We start from the raw sequence: 22,997 nt of genomic DNA on the forward strand, positions 1-22,997 counted from the left end.
AACAGTTTTTAGTGGTATGTGGGCCTCCATGTGTCTAGGCCCCACGAATGTTAGGGGTGGACCTGTGTAAGAGGATCTGGAGGAAGAAGCAATAATGCATTCAAAGGTCCTGAAATGGAAAGTGCTTGGTTGGCATAGTGAAGGGACAGAAGAGCCAGGGTGGCTGCAGCCTGGAAGGTGAGGTTGAAGAGGTGGGCAGGGGCCTTGTGCCAGGGCAAGCCATTTGGACCTTCCTGTACCAACAATGTGAAGCCCTTGGAGAACTTTAAGCTGGAGAAGATGGTTCTGGCTGCCATGTAGAGAATGATGTCCAGGGAACAAGAATAGAGGCAGGGGCCCAACCAGAAGGCTGTTGCATTAGTTCTGGCAAGATGACAGTGATTTTGACTTGGGTTTTAGCAGTGGAGGTTTTGAGAAGTGGTCAGACTGGGAATATATTTAAAGGAAAAGATGATAGCATTTACTGATGGATTGAGTGTTAGAGGTAGGGAAAAGAGAGAATGATTTATAGGTCTTTGGTTTGAGCAATTGGTGTGTGGTGGAAGGAAGCCTAGAGCGTGGAATGGGGAAATGGAGAATACCTTGTATTTGGAGCAGAAATTCTGGTTTTGTAGACGTGCCTACATTAGTGATAATGGCTAGAGGAGAAACTAACAAGGTGGGAGAAATTTCTTCTTAACTTACCTTCTTACTTTCCCATCAGCAGCTTGCAGCTTACTACCCAGGTGCCCATCAGAGCCTGTCCCATTCACTGTCCATCAACTATCCCTGCAAGGTTTTGACAAGATAACTGAATTATTATCTACTAAACTCCTTTCCAGCCTCAAAATGCTATAATCTTAAGGTAAAAAGGTGGGACCCAGGAGTATCTGCATTTTAGCAGAAGACTGTGAAGTCAGAAGAGGAATCAATCTGTAAAGGTGGGAGTGTTTGGGTGAGAGTCTTCCAATTGGCCACCAACCACACTGCTGGCATCCTTATCCACCATCCTGTCTCTGTACACACTTGGGTGCATATTCCCATACACATCCTATTTTCAGAACAAGCAAATTAAATTAGATGTCATCATATGTCCAAAGAACCCACAGCTCTATGCACTCAAAATAAAGCCACAGAAGATTAGAACTTCAAGGAACAGCTGCTTTGACTCTTTGTCGCCCCGAGAAGGAGGCTAAGGTGCTATGTGACTGTCAGTGATGTGATCTCACAGTTGGCTAGTGAAAGGCATGGGTCCCGAGTGCAAGATTTATGTTATTTTCTGATCTATAGAACTTTATCATACCTCCCAAGAGCTCAAAGCTCTTTCATAAATATAGTAACATTGCCCTAGCTTGTTTGCCTCAGTGCATAGAGCGTTGGCATGCGGACTGAAGGGTCCCAGGTTCAATTCTGGTCAAGGGCACATATCCGGGTTGCAGGCTCGATTCCCAGTAGGGGGCGTGCAGGAGGTACCTGGTCAATGATTCTCTCATCATTGATGTTTCTATCTCTCTCCCTCTCCCTTCCTCTCTGAAATAAATAAAAATATATTAAATAGCCCTTACCGGTTTGGCTCAGTGGATAGAGTGTTGGCCTGCGGACTGAAGGGTCCCAGGTTGGATTCTGGTCAAGGGCATGAACCTTGGTTGTGGGCACATCCCCAGGAGGGAGTGTGCAGGAGGCAGCTGAATTGATGTTTCTCTCTCATTGATGTTTCTAATTCTCTATCCCTCTCCCTCCCTCTCTGTAAAAAAAAAAATCAATAATATATATAAATATATAAAATAAGCAAACACAGTATAACATCAATCTTCACCACTATTCATTCAATCCACTAACCAACAGTTATTTGAATGGCAAGCCCAGTGGCTTTAAGGACACAAAGAAGAATTGGGTGTGCTCTCAAGGTGCTGCCAGTGTATGTGTGTGGTGGGTGGGGTGAGGTGGGGGTGGAAGTGAGAGAGACACTGTTCAGTGCTATGTTGGCAATGTGCAAAGGGTCACTTGGGAGGACTCAGGACTGACCGGAAAAGAAGGGTAGGTAAGGCATCTGGAGCACCAGAGTAACACCACTGGTCTTGATCCGGCATCAATAAGGGTTCAGAAGGGCTGTGCCGAAATTAAATAGGAGTCCAGAGATGAAACATAATTTTGAAAGGCATTATGGGGAGTCAGAGAAGACTTAGCTAAAGGAACTAAGTTCTCCTTGTCTCAGGACCCCTTGCTATTTATTAACACAAATTGTCCTAAGGCAAGGTGGAGATATACACTTCAAAGGGTAGGGTTAGGTACGGAATCCATTGTCAGATTGGAAGAATTTGCCTATAGCTGTTCAGGTGTTTGGCCAGTAGGAGGCAATAACATGTAGTTTAAGATGCCCTGAACTGTCTGGCAGCAAGCAATCACCCCTTTTCAGGTTTGGGGAAATGCCCTCAGCCATTCCCAACAGGTGACAACATATGTGACTCAGTCCTTGTTGAGTCCCCAAGTTCCATCAACCTTTTGATGAAACTCTTGCAATGATAATATGCTGGAATTGGCTTCCAGCACCTGAGCCCTGGGTTGTGCTGAGGAACTACCAGGAGTTAAACAGGAGAGAAGGGAGAGGTGGTAAAGGCAGTTTCAGGAAAAGGGAAGAGCATGTGCAAAGGCAAAGGAGGAAGGCGGAATCTGGCACGTTTGAAGAACTGCAAGCACTTGATATCACCAGAGCATCTCGGGGGAGGGAGGGAGAAGACAATGCCGTGGGCAGAGCCAGGTATTGCTGTCTCCATTATACTGGTGGCGAGTCTGTAACAGACTTGAATCTGCAGCAGAGTGATTCCCAGGACTTTTGGCTATTTACTGAGGAGTCAAGAAAGGCCTACAGGTGAGCTGCATTTGAAGCACATCTTTTGCCCTCTGACTCCATCAGCCACCCCTCTGCCAGGGCAGAAGTTTAACCAGAAATCTTCAGAGTGAAAAACAAAGATGGTATGAAAGGTTTAGAATGGATGGAAAAGGCAGCCAGAGTGTGGCCGAGCCCTCGGAACAGGATCTTTCCCTTCTATTTCCGCAGCATCGGGCGCAGCCACCTCCTTCTGGATCTTGCTTTTGCCTCACCCAGTGACGCTATGGCCTGAGTAATGCCTGGAGTCCAACCAAGACAATCCCTGAGTTTACCCGTGAGGAGGGCAGAAGCTCAGCAGAAGACTCTAAGCCTATTAATCACAAAGTATCTGGCACACGCTAGTGCGGTAGGCAGATAGACAGACATGAGCAGAGCCAGGACGAGGGGAAGGTACAGAAGGTCACTAGGGCAGCATATTGCTGTTCTTATGGTTTGGATCCCCTGACCTTTCTTCCCTAGAGATAATATCTAGGCCTCCCTTGTATTGCAGCTCCAGGCCCAGAAAAGCAGCAAAACCAGACAAAACCAACCATAGCTGACCTCAGGACCAGCTGCATTGAGTAATGACCAATCCATCAGTGGAGGCCACAAACCTGAAAGGGCACACGTGGAAGACTGGTGACTATTCTGCTGATATCTTCCCCTGGAACCTCCCCTAAAATCTCCACCCTTAAACCCTTAGGAAGGAGGATCCAGTGGGCTCTCCCTCCTGGGAACATGTCCTCCTGGCCTTTCCCTTTTCCCTCCCGACCCCCAGGTGCAGTCCATTAGCTTCCTCACTCCCAAGCTCCTAGGACCCTCCCTTTACCTCTATAACTTGTTTCCTCAGCCCATTTCTTCCACAAGTTCCTTCTCCTACCTCTGTGATTTTATAACTAGCGTTCTCTTATGGTCGGAGTCTTGGTTCTGCATTCTTTCCTAGCCAGAACTCAACTACTGAGGTTGCTGAACCCAGGTCCAGTTGAACACCCGGTGGTGCTGTTCCCGCTGCCTGCAACAGCAGGTACTTAATATATCTCTGTTGTCTGAATGAATGACATGAAGGCAACAAGAGGAATTCTTTGCCTTTTCTTCCTCCTCGGCTTTCTCTTGTATTCCAGACCCCAAATCTGATGGCTCCGGTGGGAGAGAAAAGGTCCCTTGAGAGCGTTAGACAAGTCACCTCCTTCCATCCTTACCACACCCTTGCTGTCAGTATGGCAGGCCCAATATCTCTTACCCCAAACCCCTCAGGATTCTGATCCTCCCACCCCTGCACTCAGATTTTGGAAAGGGAATACTGCATAACATGTTTTATTCAATCAAACCTCAGTGAGTGGGGGAGCACCTTGCAAGGAAGCACATAAACCCTTTTCTTAATGAAATGTAAGAATATTCACACCATGTGGGAAGATACATCGCACCTTGCTGCCGAGTGAGTTGTGAAATGCTTCTGGTGTTCAGAATGTGGGGGTTTGGTGGTGGATCTGAATGACACCGTGGATCTGTGAAACCCTCACTTTTTGGATGAGGCAACTGAGGTTCAGAGAACCAAGGTAAGGTGCTCAAGGTCACTCCACAAAGGCAAAGAGTCGGGATTCGGACACAGCTGCAGCCAGTTCCACAGCCCGTGCTCTCTCCACTGCCTACTCCTGGGCTGCTGTCTTGCCTGTGGCCCAGGGCCAAAGGGAGCAAATGGCAGCCGATCCTGGTGCTCAGCTGCCTTGAACGATACGCAAGACCAAGTTTTGAAAGAATTTTCTTTCTGGAACAGCAATGCCTCCATCTACTGGGTACACGCGGAATGACGTCTGGCCCACACAGAGAACTGACGTTTGCCCCATAATGGATTCCTAAGAAGGGCGGCTGGATTGTCTTCCCCTTCGGTAGCAGGTAACTGTCGAGCTGTATTTTGGGTGCCAGGAAGCTGCTTCTAAACTACCCATACATAACCCATCCTTAAAAACAACAACAACAAAAACTTCTACTTGCCAGAAATTCTAGAGTGAAAGGTCCAGCTTCACCATTCTCGGTACCTCCTTGTTACCACACCTGCCACCTGCCATACCAGCTGTTCCCCACTTCCCGCCCTCTCTGGGCCCTTCTGGTACCTGTGTTTTCCATTATAGCACCCGGGGGTTCCTACTGCATTTGTTTCTTTGCTTGCTTCCTCCGTAGACGCCCAGCTCCTGCACCTTTAGGGTACTTCGAATATAAAGGGGATTTGGTCACTTCTGAGAGATGAAAGATTAGAGTAAATGTATTTCATTAGCTTAAGACACTAAAAAGTTTGTTCATTAATGATATTCACATAGAAATCATTGCCAGACTCCTAAATCTCAGTGTAATTACACTTTTAAAGTCCTGTGGATATGAATTTTGGTAGAGGGCAGGAAAGAGCATGGGGATATTTGTTTCACTAAAGACGGAAGATTGTCAAAGAATCTCAGCATGCAGAATAATTTGTTCCTATGAGTGATTCTTTCCTTTAATTTTTCACATCATCTTTTCTTTGCTCAGGCAATGTCTCAAATTTCTCAAAATAAAGCCCCAAAATGAATTAGTCAAGGAAATAAGAAATTACACATGGAATATGGCACTTTAGAAGTTGGGGTGGGTTACAAAATAAACAGGTATAGTTATTTTTTTCAGGTTATTTTGTTTTGCGATAGTTTTATTTGGGTAAAATTTACATACCTTTTAGAGTATACAATTCCGTGGTTTTTAGTATAGTCACAAAGTTGTGCACCTATTGCCACAATCAATTCTAGAACATTTTCACCATCTCCCAAAGAAACGCCATATGCTTTCACTATCAACCCTCAAGTTTCTGCTACTGACAGACCATCACCCCAGCCCCTGGCAGCCACTAATCTACTCTTTGTGGATTTGTCTGTTGTAGACATTTCATGTAAATAAAATTATATAACACTAGAGGCCTGGTGCATGACATTTGTGCATGGGTAGGGTCCCTAGGCCTGGCTGGCGATCAGGGCCAATCTGTGGGGCCACCAGTGGGATGGTTGTTCTCCCCTGCCCCCGCTGACACCCGCCTGCAGGCTCCTGCGTTGAGCGTCTGCCCCCTGGTGGTCAGTGTGTGTCATTCTGCCCTTTGGTTGATTTGCATATTAGGCTTTTATTATATAAAATGTGGTGTTTTGTGAACTGGCTTCTTTTATTTAGTATAATGTATTCAAGGTTCATCCATGTTGTAGCATATATCTGTACTTAATTTCTTTTTTCTTTTAAAAAAATATATTTTTATTGATTTTAGAGAGGAAGGGAGAGAGAGAGAGAAACATCAATGATGAGAGAGAATCATTGATCAGTTGCCTCCTGCACACCACACACGGGGGATCGAGCCTGCAACCCAGGCATATGGCTCGACGGGTAATCGAACCATGACCTCCTGGTTTATAGGTCGATGCTCAAGCACTGAGCCACGCCAGCCGGGCCTGTACTTCATTTTATGGATGAGTAATATTCTATTGTGTGTCTATATCACATTTGTTTATCCTTTCATCAGCTGGTAGATATTTGCGTTGTTTCCACAGCAGCTGTTATGCATAATGCTACTGTGAACATTCATGTCTAGCAGTGGTTCTCAACCTTGGCTGCACATTAGAATCACCTGGGAATCTTTTTAAAATCCTGATTTCTGGGCCTCATCCTCCGGAGATTCTGTTTCTTTGTTATGGGGTGGGGCCACAACATTAGTAACAAAGAAACAGAATCTCCGGAGGATGAGGCCCAGAAATCAGGATTTTAAAAAGATTCCCAGGTGATTCTAATGTGCAGCCAAGGTTGAGAACCACTGGTGTATAGGTTTTTGTGTGGACATAAGTTTTCACTTCTCTTGGGTATACATCCAGGAGTGGAGTTGCTGCATTGAATGATATAGGTGTGTTTATTTCCTCCCCCCACTAGATTAAAAGCACCCCCAGGACAGAGATTGAAGCATTCATCTCCTGTCCCAGGACTATGTACATGGATGCTCAGTACATGTTGATTGACTAGAATGAATGAGTGGAAGATATTTGCAATTCTAACGTGAAACTTGGTAAGGAGCTGGGAGACTAGACAGGCAGTGTGAATAAAATGGCTCTTTAAAAAAAAAACTGAAATCATGAACAATTTTAACACTGACAGGTAAAATTGCAATGCAGACTTCTCAGAACCCCAGCTCCACGTCTGAATAATGACAGCAACAGTACTTCTTAGGGTTGTTGTGTTAAAATTGTTTTCATCTGAGGAGGACGCTAACAGACCTGGCACACACAGTAGGTACTCAATCAATGTTTTGTAGGTAAATTCATTATGGCCCTTCACCCACAAACCAATCCAAGCTTTGTCCTTCTGTGAAACCCTGCCTAGCTTTCTCCTTTAAAAGCCTGGGTTTTCATCTCACCTTCAGCTCTGTCTTTTGCTGCCCAATATGAGATCATTATGCTTGTGTCTACATTCAGGATACCAAAGCAGCTCGTTTAACAAGTAAAAGGAGGTGACTAAGCTAGTGAATCGTGCTCTGAGGATGAGAACTGGAAGTGCCACCTCCCCAGTTCTGCCTGGCGACATCCCCACAAGCGTGTGGTGAGCTGCACACTCCCCAAGTCTGTGATTTTTGCTTTCAATTGGGGGCTCGACCAATCTTGTAAAAACATGTGTTGTCTATTTTTAGATATCAAATAGACTCAATCTGCCTACCTCTTTTCAGAGTGTGATTCTTGAAACCATCTGGAGACAAAACCGAGTGAGGGAATTATATGTTTATTTTACTGTTATGTTGAAATATGTTTAAAAATAGGCATCTAGTTGAATCCTTTTAATGGTGGGTTAAATGTTGTGTAATAGGATTATTTCCACACTAAAATGAGTTTAAAATGACAGAATCTCTAACCTCAAAATATTAATGCATTTCAATTACTTTCAAGTTCAGGTACAAAATTCAGGCTAGAACAGAAAAACATCACCGAGGTCAGTCTCACTTTCCTGACTGGATAAAAAATAATATGTAACCAGTACATCAAATCAACAGTCTAAAAATTACCAGCCTCAGTCTATTATGTAAGCAGTGTAATTTTTTAAATTAAGGGTACTTCTAAAACATTGGAAGCTTTCTAATCTGACAAATGGGCAAAAAAAATTTTTTTCCTTATAATCTTGTTTACACTATTAATTTCTTTATTATTCACTTTTTTAAATAAATAGAGCAGAGGAGACAATGTCATTTCCTGTTTATGAACAAATCTCTAATTAGCCCTGTGAGAACTGCCCGGTTTTGTTGCAAGGGCCAACAGAACATTGATTGAGTACCTACTGTGCGTGCCAGGTCTGTTAGCGTCCTCCTCACCCAATCTGTGGTGGCATTTGACAAGTCACAGACGTGCCCCTCTCCGGCATCAACCAACAACTGAATCGTAAGATAGCTGCTCACCTTCATGCACCTCCACTCCAGCACCTCCAAGAATCAGAGCCACAAGTATTCCAGCCCCATTCTTGGGGGGCCAAGGAGGCAGAGTTTGTAACTTGGAACGGGACCCCATTTGGGAAAGGTAGTTAATTCCTGTGTTACCATCATAGAAAGACCTAGAACTTAGAGAGGGCCTTGAAGAGAATCGTTACCCCTCCTACCACACACCACACACCACACACCACACACCACACACACACCACACACACCACACACCACACACACACCACACACCACACACCACACACCACACACACTGCACTGTGGGCCCAGATGGGAACATCAGAAGGTTGACCTGAGCCCACAGTTTAAGGACATTTTCACTGCGATCATTTGACCAGTTATTATTATTATTGTTGTTGTTGTTGTTAGAAGGGGGGAAACAGTCAAGAGGGACGTGGGCATGTATGTTTCTTGGAATTCAGAGGTTCATGGGGGAAGGGGTGGAAATCCATCAAAAATGTCCTTAGTACAAGAGTTGGCAAAACAAATAGCTCTCTTAAAAAAAAAAAAAAAAGCTGAACTGTGTAACAGGAGAAATTCCCTCACAAGAGAGTGTGTTTCTGAGCCAAGCTTCTGCAGAGGAAAATTTTTCCAGCATGTCAGGAACGAAACTGACATTCCACTAAGGAAAAAAAGGGGCTGGAGGGAAGAGTAAGGGGGGAAAGGCACCGGGACTCGGACGGAGCTTTCCATTTTAAATTCCAGACGGGCCCTGGGTGCGGGCTCGTCCCCCTCGGCAGGCACACCACGGCCGCTTTCTCTCTTGGGACCCCAGTGGACATTTCCTGTTCAGCCTCTGGAAATTCAAGCCAAAAAATGACAAAACATCCTTTTCCCCGAAACCAAGTGCTTGGTTCAGAGACCATCCCCTCCGCACGTCCGTGATCTCAGCCCTGCCCTCCCCTTCCTTCCGCGGAACCCCTCCCTGAGCAGCGGCTCGGCTTCCCGAGGAGAGATGATGGATCTGTAGCAGGTGGTGCGAAACCGGAGAGAAACGACCCTGGGACCAAGGCCGAAGAGGTAGGAACCAGGGGCTGGACATTCTTGCGATCCTTTGACATTTATTGAGCAAAACGAGGCGCTTGTCCTTTAAGCCTTGGGCGAGGGCATTTTCGCGGATGGGTGTGTGACAGAGAATAAGGTCTGAGAATAAGGCGTTTCTTTTCCCACTCTCTTTCCACATTTAACTTTAATGCCTGGGTCCCTGGAAGCACACGTGTTGTTTGGGTTCTGATGTGAAAAGTGTTATGGCAGAATTCTGGGAATTCCCTTCCTCCTTTCTTTCTTTCTTCCTTCCTTTCTTTCTTTATTTTCTCTTCTTTTCTTTTTTTAGTTTACTTTTTTTTTTTTTTTTTTTTTGAGTCCCTGGAATGCCAAGGAGCATTTACAAATACCTCCAGGTCTGAATAGATTCAGAGAGAAATGACCGGAATGGGAAGGCTAGGAAAAGGCACTTTCGCCCTGATGAACTGGGGTCCAGCTGTTTCCCAGGACCTGGACCGTGTGTTCTTCTCACTCCCCACTGCTCTCTCCTTCCCTCTCTCCCACCCACATCATGGATGGGGACACCCCTTGACTTGTCCCTCGGGACATGGAGATGTGGCACGTTGAGCATCCGTTCTATACGTTTATGGGCAGAGCCCGGGGGCAGTGTCTGTGGCAGAGCTAACTGGTCTACCCGGACGGCCGTATGTGGCCCTCGGCTTCCTTAGGGACATGCTCCCAGCTGTCATCGCTGAAAGGCTAGCTGTGGCAACACATGTGCTGCCATTGGGCTGACTCGGAGGACTCGGCATGGCTTCTGGTGAGGAGTACTCGAAAACTGATGGAGCGGCCATAAATGAGACATTTCAAATGCCCTTTCTGGGCACTCCCACGGCACTGGCTTCTCTGAACCACACATTTTTCTCCTTAGCCACATGCTGCTGTGCACTGTTCTCTAACAGCCTAGCAAATGGCAGAATGAAATGAACAAATCTAGTTATAACCTATTAGTTGGTGATCCCAAGTCAGCCACTAACTCTTGCTGAGCACTGGCTGTGTGCTCAGCATCATTCCAAGGGTGGTCGGTATCATCATCATCATCCCCACTTTACAGACGAGGAAACTGAGGCAAGAGACACAACTAGCAAGTGGCAGAGGAGGGATCTGAACTGAGGTAGCCCCAGCCTGGAGTCCATGCCACCATGCTCTGAAACCAGGAACACTGGGTTTTGAATCTTGGTTCCAGCATCATCTAGCTAGGTGACTTTGGTTAAGTTCAATGTCTTCAGCCTCAGTTTCCTCATCTGTGAAATGGGATAGTCATAACCCCACCTCACAAGATGCTGTGAAAGGTAAGTTAATTGTAAAAGATTATTTTTTCTGAAGCAGGTGAACAATGCAAACACATTCTCCCCCCCCCCCTCGCCCCCCCCCCCCCCCACCACCACCACTAGTTTGAGAGTGTGCTATGTGAATGTGGAGGAATCCCTGGCAACTGAAAGGCTCAAGTTCTGCAGAATGTAGCAAAGGGGCCCTGTTAGGGTTGTACCTTCCATCAGGGACATTGGGGTTCAGTTGCCAGCCAGTGCAAGACTGTAGCTGACAGCTTACTAGAGTCTGAGCTCCCTAAGGACAGGGTTCGTGTTTTATGTACATTTGTTTCTCTTAGAAAATGTTTCTTAAGCCTCCGTCTAAGGACATTGCTCTTCAGAAGGGACACAGGCTCCCCTTTGGGGAGGAGTTCAACAGGGAGCCTGTAGGTGCTCCAGGAGCCGCCTCTTCCCACTTCCAGCAAAGCAGCTACCTCTCCACCTGACTTACATGGCCGGGTGCCATTTGAAAGAAAGTTCTGAAAATTTTTCAACTGCTGACCTGGAACAAGGAATGTTTTGTCTCAGCTGAAATGACTGATTGTGGGACTGAGTGGATTTTCAGAGGGATTCTAGCTTGCCCTGTCTAGACTTTCACTGGGGCCTCCCCATCTGCCTCCTACTTAATGATCATCTCCTGCCCTGGGGAGGCACGTGCCTGTAGGCTCGGGAGGTGAGAGCGAGCTTCCCTCTCAGGCAGCCCGTCCTCACGTGCAGGGCCAGACACGGGGCAGGGCCCCAGATGGCTGAGATTACAACCTGGCCTCTCTGAGTTTTTTCTGAATGTGCCCTCCTCACTTCTGCTCATAGTTATGGGCTGTCTGATCAATTATCGTAATAGCTAGTGTAGATCTTCCTTAATGATAACAGCTTCCTTATTCAGCCATTGTGCTGGGCACATTACACAGATTAACTCATGCCCTCCCCACGAAAGCCCTAAAAGGCAGCATTCAGCATGATGTCCCCTAAGTGACCTGCTCCAGGTCACACAGCCAGTTAGTGGTGGTGAAGGTGGGATTGAAGCGATAGCCCCTGAATCTGAGCAAACTGCCTTGAATAGTTTTATAGCCCTCTCTTTGACAGAGGTAAGAGGAATACTGTGAATATAGTTCTTTCATATTTTTGGCAAAGGATGCCCCTGAGAATAGGCTGAGAAGAACAGTGACAGAGCGAGGGCAGGAAGTTCCCTGGGAGGGAGGGTACCTCTGTGAAAGAGTGGACCCAGGATTCTTGTCCATCTCTGATAAACTTGACGTCTCCTCTGAGAGGTTGTGGGGTTTAGTGAGAAAGAGCCATCTCTGGAGCCAGACTCCCAGGTTCAAATCCCAGCTCCTCCACATATTAGTTAGGTCATCTTAGGGAAATTATCAAAATAATGATATCCTAATGTAGAGGGATGAAAATAACAGTGCCTATTTCACAAAGATAATATGATATCTTAGTCCACATAAAGCATTTAGAACTGTGTCTAGCACAAAGTAAGCACTCAATAAATATGTTATTATGTGTAAAAGAGGTTGTGAGATTAACTTAGGTAAGGTAGCTGGATGCAGTCTCGACATAAGAAGTAACTGATATTTGAGACTGAACAATGGGCCCTAATCATTCGAACGGGGGACTGAAAAGATTGTGCTTGGACCCCAGCCAGGAAGGACCCAGGTCCCTGGGAGATAACTTAGGACCCACGTGAAAGAGCTTAGATGTTCTGCCAGGGATTAAAGAGGCAGAATTGAAACAACACATCGTGAGGGTTGGCCTCGCCAAAGTGGATCTTTGATTAAATGAAATATAATCTATTTATCCTTGCCATTATGGAAATTAGTATCAACCATTAGACCTATTGTTATTTCAAAAAAAATGCTTTGTTTTTCTCAATGACTAAATGACATTAGCTGAATCACTTGTATTTTTGGAAGGATGACTTTAGGATTTCAAGCTGAGATATAAAGGTTAAGAGCTAAAAATAGCTGATTTAAAAAAGAAAAACAGTAAGGAAAGCGTGACTTACAGAAGAATTCTGTGGCTTTATCAAAGAACAAATACGTGAGCATAGCTTAAGTCCAGATTAAATTTGCAATGATTTTGAAAGTAGGGTGCATGCGTTGGCCAACCTTTCCCGGAAAGTAAAAGTAGGCAAGAAGTAAATGAATAACTGCCATTTAGTGAGCACTTACTATGAGCCATGCCTTGTGCTAAGTGCTTCATGTGCATCACCTCATTTGTTTAATCCTCATGACCACCTATCAGGTGAGAGCTATTATTACCCCCCTGTTTACAAATGATGATAGAAAGGTGAACAGAAGGAAAGAACATGCATGAACACACACAGCTGGTAAGTGCTAGGGTTGGGATTTTAACTCAGGACGGTCTGGTTTGGGTATGGGTGCCTAAATCTCGCATGATGGTTCTAGTCAATTGCACCCTCCCTAATAGAAGTCATTTCTGTTTGTTTGAAGGGTGCTGTATTTGGAAGTGGATGGAGAGGGCCATAACTCTTATAGCACAAGGTCTAAGTCAGTGGTTCTCAACCTTGGCTGCACATTAGAATCACCTGGGAATCTTTTTAAAATCCTGATTTCTGGGCCTCATCCTCCGGAAATTCTGTTTCTTTGTTATGGGGTGGGGCCACAACATTAGTAACAAAGAAACAGAAACTCCGGAGGATGAGGCCCAGAAATCAGGATTTTAAAAAGATTCCCTGGTGATTCTAATGTGCAGCCAAGGTTGAGAACCACTGGGCTAAGTGTAACACTCTTAGCCATTTTGAAGAGCAGGGGTCAGCAGGTGAAAAGGGCACGTGACAGGGGAGGCCACAGTACCTGTGTAAGCAGACCTTCAGCACAGCCAGGTGTGGGCAAACCTGTGAAGCAGGTTGTCTTCTTAACCCTTCCTGGTGCACTTCCAGAGGCCCCCATCTCCAGGATTCCACTCTCCTTTTCTTTTTTATTTATTTTCTCCTTTTTATTGAATTTATTGGCGTGAAACTGGTTAACAAAATTATACAGGTTTCCGGTGCACAATTCTATAACATATCATCTATACACTGTACTGTGTGTTCACCACCCCAAATCAAGTCTCCTTCAATCACCATTTATTTCCCTGTACCCTCCTTTACCTCTCCCATCTCCTTCCACTGACAGTCACTACCCTGTTGTCTGTGTCCATGAGTTTTTCTCTGTTTTGTTCAATCCCTCCAACGCCCCCACCAAGTACTCCCCCACACCGCTCTCAGCCTGCTCTCTATGACTCTTCCTCTATTTTGCTTGTTAGTTCATTTTGTTCATTGGATTCCACATATGAGTGCAATCATATGGTACTTGTCTTTCTCTGACTGGCTTATTTCACTTAGCATAAAACTCTCCAGGTTCATCCATGCTGTTGCAAAGAGTGAGGTTCCTTTCCTTTTTACAGCTGTGTAGTATTCCAATGTACCACAGCTCTTTTATCCACTTTGATGGACACTCGGACTGCTTCCAAATCTTGGCTGTTGCAAATAACACTGCAATGAACATAGGGGTGCCTATATGCTTTTGAATTAGTGTTTCCAGTTTCTTCAGATAAATTCCCAGAAGTGGAATTGCTGGGCAGTTCCATTTTTAATTTTTTGAGGTAAGTCCATACTGCTTTCCACAGTGGTGGCCTCTCTCCTTTTCTTAATGGATCTGGTCACTTTCTAACAACGCAGAGGGTCCCAGCAGTGGCCTCCCACTGAGCCCTGCTGTGCCCGTAATCCCCCAGGATCCCGTATCTAAAATTAATCCTATTTGTTGTTCATCAAAGCCTCTGCTTGACTTTTAGCAAACCATCCTATCTCATAAAAGAGAAACATGGTAATTAGCTTACGACTGCTACCCTTCCCATTGGCTAATCAGGGCGATATGCAAATTAACTGCCAGCCAAGATGGCGGCCGACAGCCAGGCAGCTGGAAGCAAACATGAGGCTTGCTTGCTTCAGTGAAGGAGGACTCCAACATTCCCCGCCTGCCTTGCCGGCCTCTGAGCTGGCAGTTTGAAACATTGTAACAAATATAGAAGCTAAACAAAACCCCAGAAACCAGCTTTCAGCCGGCCGGGATCTCAGAGCTGGAGATGATACAGTGTTTCGATTATAGAACCGAAACAAACCAGATACCTGCTTTCAGCAGCAGAGGCCTTGGCCCAGAATAAAAAAAAAAAAGAAAAAAAGGAGCGGTTGGGAGCTTCAGTCACCCACCAGCCTGAAAACAGCCCTCAGCCCCTCACCCAGACTGGCCAGGCACCCCAGTGGGGACCCCCACCCTGATCCAGGACACCCTTCAGGGCAAACCAGCCAGCCCCTACCCATGCACCAGGCCTCTATCCTATATAGTAAAAGGGTAATATGCCTCCCAGCACCGGGATCAGCGTGACAGGGGGCAGCACCCAAACCCCCAGATCGCCCTGCAGCTCTGTGTGTGACAGGGGGCGGGGCCACAACCTCCCTATCCGCCCTGCTCTGTTCGTGACAGGGGAAGGCGTCCCAACCCCCTGATCAGCCCTGCTCTGTGCCTGATAGGGGGGAGCTCCCCAACCCCCTGATCGCCCTGCGGCTCTGTGTGTGACATAGTGCGGTGCCCCAACCCCGCCCCCCCCCCCCCCCCCGACGGGCCCTGCTCTGTGTGTGACAGGGTAGAGCCATAACCTCCCCATCGGCCCTGCCCTGAGTGTGAGAGTGGCGGCGCCCCAACCCCCTGATCCGCCCTGCTCTGTGTGTGACAGGGGGTGGTGCCCCAACTCCCCTATCGGCCCTACTCTGTGAGTGACGGGGGGAGCTCCCCAACCCCCCTGATGGGCCCTGCTCTGTGTGTGACAGGGGGCAGTGCCCCAACCCCCTGATTGGCCCTGCTCTGTGCATGACAGGGGGTGGCGCCGCAACCTCCCTATCGACCCTGCCTTGAGTGTGACAGGGGGCGGTGCCCCAACCCCCCAATCGGCCCTACCCTGAGTGTGACTGAGGGTGGCATCGCAACCTCCCAATCCGCCCTGCTCTGTGCATGACAGGGGGCAGCGCCCCAACTCCCCAATCAGCCCTGCTCTGAGCCTGACCAGGGGCTGCACCTAGGGATTGGGCCTGCCCTCTGCCACCCGGGAGCAGGCCTAAGCCAGCAGGTCGTTATCTCCCGAGGGGTCCCAGACTGCAAGAGGGCACAGGCTGGGCTGAGGGGACCCCCCCCCCCCCCCCCCGAGTGCACAAATTTTTGTGCACCGGGCCTCTAGTTAATTAATAAATGAAACGATATGCAGGTACAGCTCTAGTGGGAGACTTTGATTTCTCCGTGACAGTGAAGAAGAGAAGCATTTTGGAGTAAGGAGACTCCCTAGGTAGCCCTCATCACACACCACAGTTGTTAAACTCTCCAAAGCTGGAAAGATAAACTCCTTGCTGAGGGCTTGCAGTCCAGATTGGAAGTTTTTCCTGTTACTTGATAGACAAGTTGCTTTTTTGAAATTTTAAAACATTTAGAGCACCAACTCAGCCGGGACAGCTCTAGGAGCCATTGAGTATGTGCTGTCCTTCCTCTACTCAGAGCACTGTCTTTGTCCTCTTCTGTTTCCAGTGGCCCTTTTCCATCCACGTCTCAGCCTCTCACATCTAGACTCGCCTTCCTTCCTCAGCTGTATGCAGTAAGGCCTTTAGGACCCTCATTCACTCAACAGCCTTAAAGCACTCATGTCCCAAGTGTGGGTGTGTTTACAACAAGATTCAATTTTTCTTTCTGGAAGCAAGATGACAATAGAATTTAGGAATCAGCAGTTTGGGGAGGTTTTGTTTGTTTGTTCTTTTTACCTAAAGTTTATTTTTCTATTAAAGTTTATAGTCAATATTATTTTTTATTAGTTCCAGGTGTACTGCATAGTGGTTAGACAATCATATTCTTTACAAAGTGCTCCCCTTGATATTTCCAGTGCCCAACTACACCATACATAGTTATTATAATACTAGAGGCCCAGTGCACGGATTCGTGCACCAGTGGGGTCCCTCCGTGGGCTGAAACCAGCATCCAAATTCCCCAGGGATGTAGTAGTGCGCCAAGTGGCAGGCAGCCAGGGAGGAGCCGCTCTGCTCATCCCTGCCTGCTCATCCCGGTCAGCTGAGTGTTTGACCCCATCTTCAACCGCCGACCCTAGCATCTTGTGGTCTGCCACACCCAGTTATGGAGAAGGGGGTCCCTACAGCAGAGACTGAGACTCGGAGAAGTGGGGTGAGTGCCCAAGGGGAACCTGGGGCAGACTGGGGAATCGCGGTAGCTGTGCAGCGAGGCCGCCCACTTCGAACGCCATCCTGCAAGTCCTGGGGTGGCTCTGGTCTGATAGGAGGAGGTGGGTGCTAGGGACAGAGTTCCTGGTCTCTTCTTTCCCTCCCTCCGTCCCTCTGTCCCTGCTGCCCAGGGAGGACACGGTTGGAGGGGTTTATGGGGGTGAGGAGGGGCACCATGCTCTGGAGCAGTGCCTGGGGAGCAGCGGAAAATGGCCCGGCCTCCCAATGAGAACTGCAGTTCAGCCCCACCTGCTTGTGATCTTTCATAGACTCAATCGCCTGTTTCTCTTTTCTGCTGTCCAAGTTGACTGCCCCCTGGTGGTCAATGCGTGTCATAGCGAAATTCGTGCACCGGTGTGGTCCCTAGGCCTAGCTGGCGATCAAAGCGTGAGCGTCTAGCATGGAAGGGAGGTCCCAACTGACCTCTGGGCCCTGGGCAGCACCTGAGCCCCAGGCCCCCATGCGTGCCCCCCCCCCCCCACTTGAGTCATCAGGGCCCCGCCTGACTCCCTTGGCGCCTGGGAGCCAGGTGGTGGCCTTGCCACCGCGCATGCACGCCCCTCCCCCCACCGCCGCTGGTCACCGTCTGTGGGGTGATTGGTGGGGCAATTGGGCCCTGCTCACATCCACCTTGGCCTGGTGCCACCCGCTCATCTGCTCCACCATCCCACTGTGGTCTCGCTTTTGGGGCCCATCAGGCTGGTAGTGCCTCCACTGCTGCCAGTGCCACATTGCCAACGTCCACCATGGTCTGCGCTGCCCCCTGGTGGTCAGTGCACATCATAGCAAGCAGTCGAACTCCTGGGTCGAACTTCCAGTTGAGGGGACAATTTGCCTATTAGGCTTTTATTATATAGAATTATTGACTATATTTCCTATGCTGTACTTTACATCCCCATGACTATTCTGTAACTACCAATCTGTACTTCTCAATCCCTTCACTTTCTTCACCAGCCTCCCAAACACCCACCCCTCTGGCAACCATCAGTCTGCTCTCTGTATCTGTGAGCCTGCTTCTATTTTGTTTGTTTCGTTTTTCTTTGGATTCCACATATAAGTGAGAACATATGGTGCTTATCTTTTTTCTAACTGACTTATTTCACTTAGCATAATGCCCTCTCTAGTTTATACTAGTACATGCTGTCACAAATGAAAAGATTTCACTCTATTTTTATGGTTGAGTAATATTCCATTGTATATATGTACCACAACTCCTTTATTCACTTGTCTATGACAAGTACTTGCATTGCTTCCACATGTTGGCTATTGTAAATACTGCTGTAATGGACATAGGGGTGCATATATTCTTTCAAATTAGTATTTTGGATTTTTTTTGGATAAAGACCCAAAAATTGAATCACTGGGTCATAAGGCAGTTCCATTTTTAATTTTTTGAGGTAACTCCATACTGTTTTCCACAGTGGCTGTACCAATCTGCATTCCTACCAACAGTGCACTAGGGTTCCCTTTTCTCCACATCCTTGCCAACACTTGTTGTTTGTTGATTTATTGATAGTCCCATTCTTACAGGTGTGAGGTGATATCTCATTGTGGTTTTAATTTGCATTTCTCTGGTGATTAGTGATATTGAACATCTTTTCATATGTCTATTGGCATTTGTATGTCCTCTTTGGAGAAGTGTCTTTTCAGATCCTCCGCCCATTTTTTAATTGGATTTTTTGTTTTTTGTTTTTATGTTGAATTTTATGAGTTCTTTATAAATTTTGGATATTTACCCCTTATAAGATTTATCATTGGCAAATATCTTCTCCTATTCAGTAGGTTGTCTTTGATTTTGTTGATGGTTTCCTTTGCTATGCAAAAACTTTTTAGTTTGATATAGTCCCATTTGTTTATTTTTTCTTTTGGTTTCCTTGCCCAAGGAGATATATCAGAAAAATATTGCTAAGAGAAATGTCAGAGATTTTACTACCTATGTTTTCTTTTAGGAGTTTTATGGTTTCAAGTCTTACATTTAAGTCTTTAATCCATTTTGAATTTATTCTTGTATTGGTGTAAGAAGGTGGTCTGGTTTCATTTTCTTGCTATATCTATCCAATGTTTTGGGGAGGGTTTTTAAGGATTTTGGAATATAGGTCCTTCTAGACACCCCATCACACTATGAACCAGCACTCATGTGGGGCCTGTCAGTAGTTATGGAGAGTCCTAGCTTAATGACTAGGGGTGGAGTTAGGGAAAGGGAGGAAATCTGTTGTGTAGCCCAGGCCACCCAAGATATGTGGGGCTAGGAGTGGTGGGCTTACACCTTTGGCACTTTCATTCCTGAAGAGATAATAGAAATATTCCCTTCCTTAGCCTCACCCTCTATTTTCAAAACAGGAGGTTTGAAGAGACTGAAGCAGACAGTAGCTGAGAAGGCAGACACAAGACAGAACAAAATGTCCCCAGGCAGCTGGGGAAGGCTTGTATACATGTTCATTGTTCAATGTGAGGCTCTCTTGGACGCTTGGAACTTTCCATAGTTTGACTTTCTGGCTAATTATTACCATCTGCGTGGTTGCTGGCAGCTGACCCTTTGCTGGGCCTGCCAGTCGAGTTGCCGGGCCAACCGGAGGGCTGCAGCAGCTGCTGCCAGCTGCGGAGGCCCCCTCAAGGGTTCTTCAGGAACAACAGGCATGCCCGCTGACTGCTGGCCCGGCCGCTGGTGAGTGGCTTGCTCTTCTGCCTGCCTCCTTGCCTCTTGCAGTTGGTTGTCCAGAGCCTAGTCTGGTTTCTCAGTCTCAGGTTTCCTCTCGCAGCAGGCCTGTGACATGTTTGCATATGTGAGTGAGCAAAGCCTGCTCCTTTCCTTGGAGTGGCTCAGTAACCAACATGCATTGCACAGCCTTGCACAGATGCAGAGATACGTCATGGAAAAAAGAGGCCTGCGTATACTTTAGAAAATAAACGGCTGTCAGGGCTCTAGGCACGTATCAGCTGTAGCCTGGTGAGGTATTTAGTTTGCTTCCAGAATCATGGGCATCAGGGCGGAAAGGGATCTCAGAGACTTTCTAGTCTAACCCCTTCATTTTACAGATGAGGAGAATGAGGCTTATAGAAGTAGTCACTTCCCCAAGGTCACAGAACTAGGGTCCAGGGGACCCTTTATCTCATAAAACCAATCTGTTGTGTGGGTGCTCTTGAAAAGTGATTAAAACTATATGGGTGCTGGATATTTTCATTTACCCTTGTAAACCCGCTCTCCAGCCGTCTCCACTCTCCTCTGTGTCCAGGAGGTTGATCTCCCTTGCATTTGACTTTCAGTTAGGTTCTGCCAAAGGAGGCCTCGGCTGGAAATCAGAGGGAGGGAAGAGTGTGATTCAGAGCTATTTATTTCCCTTTCTCCTTTCCTGCTGAGTTGGGGGTGGGGGGCGAGGGGGGGGTGGCGGGGGGGGGGGGGGTGTGTCCTCTGACTGAAGACCACAACTCCTCTCAGACAGCCCTCTCCACGTGGCTCTGTCCCTCTGACCCTTCAGGCCTAGGGTAGGAGCAGAGTCTCCCCCACTCTACATCCCTGGGAAATTGCTATCTCTTGAGGTCACTCACATTCTACTCAGGCCAGTGGTTCTCAACCTTCTGGCCCTTTAAATACAGTTCCTCATGTTGTGACCCAACCATAAAATTATTTTCGTTGCTACTTCATAACTGTAATGTTGCTGCTGTTATGAATCGTAATGTAAATATCTGATATGCAGGATGGTCTTAGGCAACCCCTGTGAAAGGGTCATTTGACCACCAAAGGGGTCTCGACCCACAGGTTGAGAACCACTGATGCAGGCCTTTGAAACAGTCCCTTTATGAAACACTCAAATTGGAGAGTGTTATCTGCCAGGGTTCTGACTGATACATGTGGCTTTGTTTGTAAGAGAAAGAAAAATCTATAGCCTTGACTCTTCAGATTACCTTGGCTTGACAGCTTCTCAGAATTTTTTATTTTTTTATTTTTTTTATTTTTGGTGCCCGTGACCGGAATCGAACCTGGGACCCTTCAGTCCACAGGCCAACGCTCTATCCACTGAGCCAAACCAGTCAGGGCAGAATTTTTTCTTTTTAATGACCTTGAACTCTTTGAGGACTGCTAATCCAGTATTTTGTATGACGTCTCTCAATTGGGATTTGTCTTACGTTTTTCTCATTGTTACGCTGGGGTTGTGCGTTCTTGGGGATGTCACAGAAGCCAAGTGCCACTTCATTGTGTCCTATCACAGGTACATACTATCAACATGACTTATCATTGTTGGTGTTAATCTTGATTACCTGGCTGAAGCAGTGTTTGTCAGATTTCTCCATGGAAAGTCTTCTCTCCTTTCCCATGTGCACTTTTGGAAGGAAGTTACTATGCACAGTTCATGCTAACGGAGTGGAAGTTAAGCATTGCCTCATTGAGGGTGGAGTATCTATATAAATTACTTGGAATTCTTCTTCATGGAATATTTGTCTCATCTCTTGATTTATATAGTTGTTAAGTCATTATTTATATTTGTAGAGACTCGTGCATTTTTTTATACATTAAGTTTGTAATCCAATACTAATTTATTAATTTTATTGCTCAATTTGTCTCAGCTTTGGCCATTGGGAACTCTTTTAATTGACTTCTGTGTCCCTTTGTTATATCCTCATCAGTGTGGACTTTGGTGGTTTCTTGTTTGGTTGGCTTTGAGCACTATCTTTACTGTCTAGTTCTGTAAGATGATCAGGGCTCATCTTGTATGGTTCCTGCCCCAGAACTAGAATCAGCCATTTCTCCAGGTAGCCTTGGCTTCTTTTACAAGAGAACAGTATTAAACACCAAGATCTGGGTGCCAGGTATGCTTGTTGCTATTGCGATGCTGTTGCTTCTAGTCCCTTTTAGTTAGTAGAGCAAGAAGATACATGTGTGTATACTAACCTGTGCATATACACACATTTATAACTATTTCTATATGCAGCCATCTGACTCTATATTAAGCAAAACATGAATTGATACTAATGTTTCCAACTCTAATCCATTACCACATCTTTCTAGACCTCCCTCTGCTTATCTATAAGTTCCCACTCCCACAGTGAGAAATCTGGCTCCCACCATCTGCCATCCATTCACTTCATTGTTCAATTGCAGTGTACTAGTCTAGTGGTATTGGAATTGCTAACACGTACTCCCCTGGAAAACAACTTTATCCGCTAGATTACAGTGTTTATATGTTCAATTTCTTTTGCCTTTAGTCTTACAGATGCCACACATTTCCAGAGTTAGTTAGGTCAGTACCTTTTCCTCTCCAGCCCCTTCAGTGAAGTTGTTTTATACATTTGTAATACAGTTAGATTGTTTTGCCATGGTGTGCGTTCGGTCCTGGGATCTCCTGGTCTCCTCAATTGTTTTTCTTTAATTTGCACATATTAGGTTCACTCTTTGTGCTAGAAAATTCTATGGGTTTTGACAAATGGGTAGTATCATGTTCCCACCATTATGGTATCATATAGAATAGTTTCACACCCTAAAAATAACCGCTGTGCTTCACATACTAAGGTTTGTGGAGAAATAACACCTGGGAAGGAAAAAGGAGCAAAAAAGTAAGATTGGGCAGGAGAGCCATCACTCTGTGATGTAGGCAGGACTAAGTCGCTGGCTGATCAATGCGGAGCTCCAAAGCAAAGACTGGCAGTTTAGAGCAGCGGTTCTCAACCTGTGGGTCGCGACCCCTTTGGGGGTCGAACGACCCTTTCACAGGGGTCGCCTAAGACCATCAGAGAACACATATATAATTACATATTGTTTTGTGATTAATCACTATGCTTTAATTATGTTCAATTTGTAACAATGAAATTGGGGTCACCACAACATGAGGAACTGTATTAAAGGGCCATGGCATTAGGAAGGTTGAGAACCACTGGTTTAGAGGGATCCCATGTTGGGCAAAAATGGTCAGGCCTTTATACTACCACCTTGCTCAGCCATTGGCTGGGGATTGCCAGAGAAGGCTGATCTAAGCTCAAAAGCAGAGGCAGACCCTGAAGGCACTGACAGCTGGAGATGATCAGATCACCACATTCCTTGATGCTGGGTTG

The 22,997-nt window shown here is 46.4% G+C and overlaps 1 protein-coding gene across 1 annotated transcript in view; it reads left to right on the forward strand.

The window, feature by feature from the left end:
- Positions 1 to 8,914: 8,914 nt before the first annotated feature.
- The window catches only part of TACC1 (transforming acidic coiled-coil containing protein 1), a 101,631-nt gene continuing 87,548 nt past the window's right edge, over positions 8,915 to 22,997 (forward strand). Inside the window, exon 1 of the mRNA XM_070408426.1 lies at positions 8,915 to 9,341. The gene's annotated coding sequence lies outside the window, so the exon portion shown is untranslated. The remainder of the gene's footprint in view (positions 9,342 to 22,997) is intronic.

The sequence above is a fragment of the Myotis yumanensis genome, unplaced genomic scaffold, assembly GCF_028538775.1.
Source record: "Myotis yumanensis isolate MYYU_CA2020_CCGP unplaced genomic scaffold, mMyoYum1.0.hap1 SCAF_3, whole genome shotgun sequence".
In the NCBI taxonomy this organism is placed as follows: domain Eukaryota; kingdom Metazoa; phylum Chordata; class Mammalia; order Chiroptera; family Vespertilionidae; genus Myotis; species Myotis yumanensis.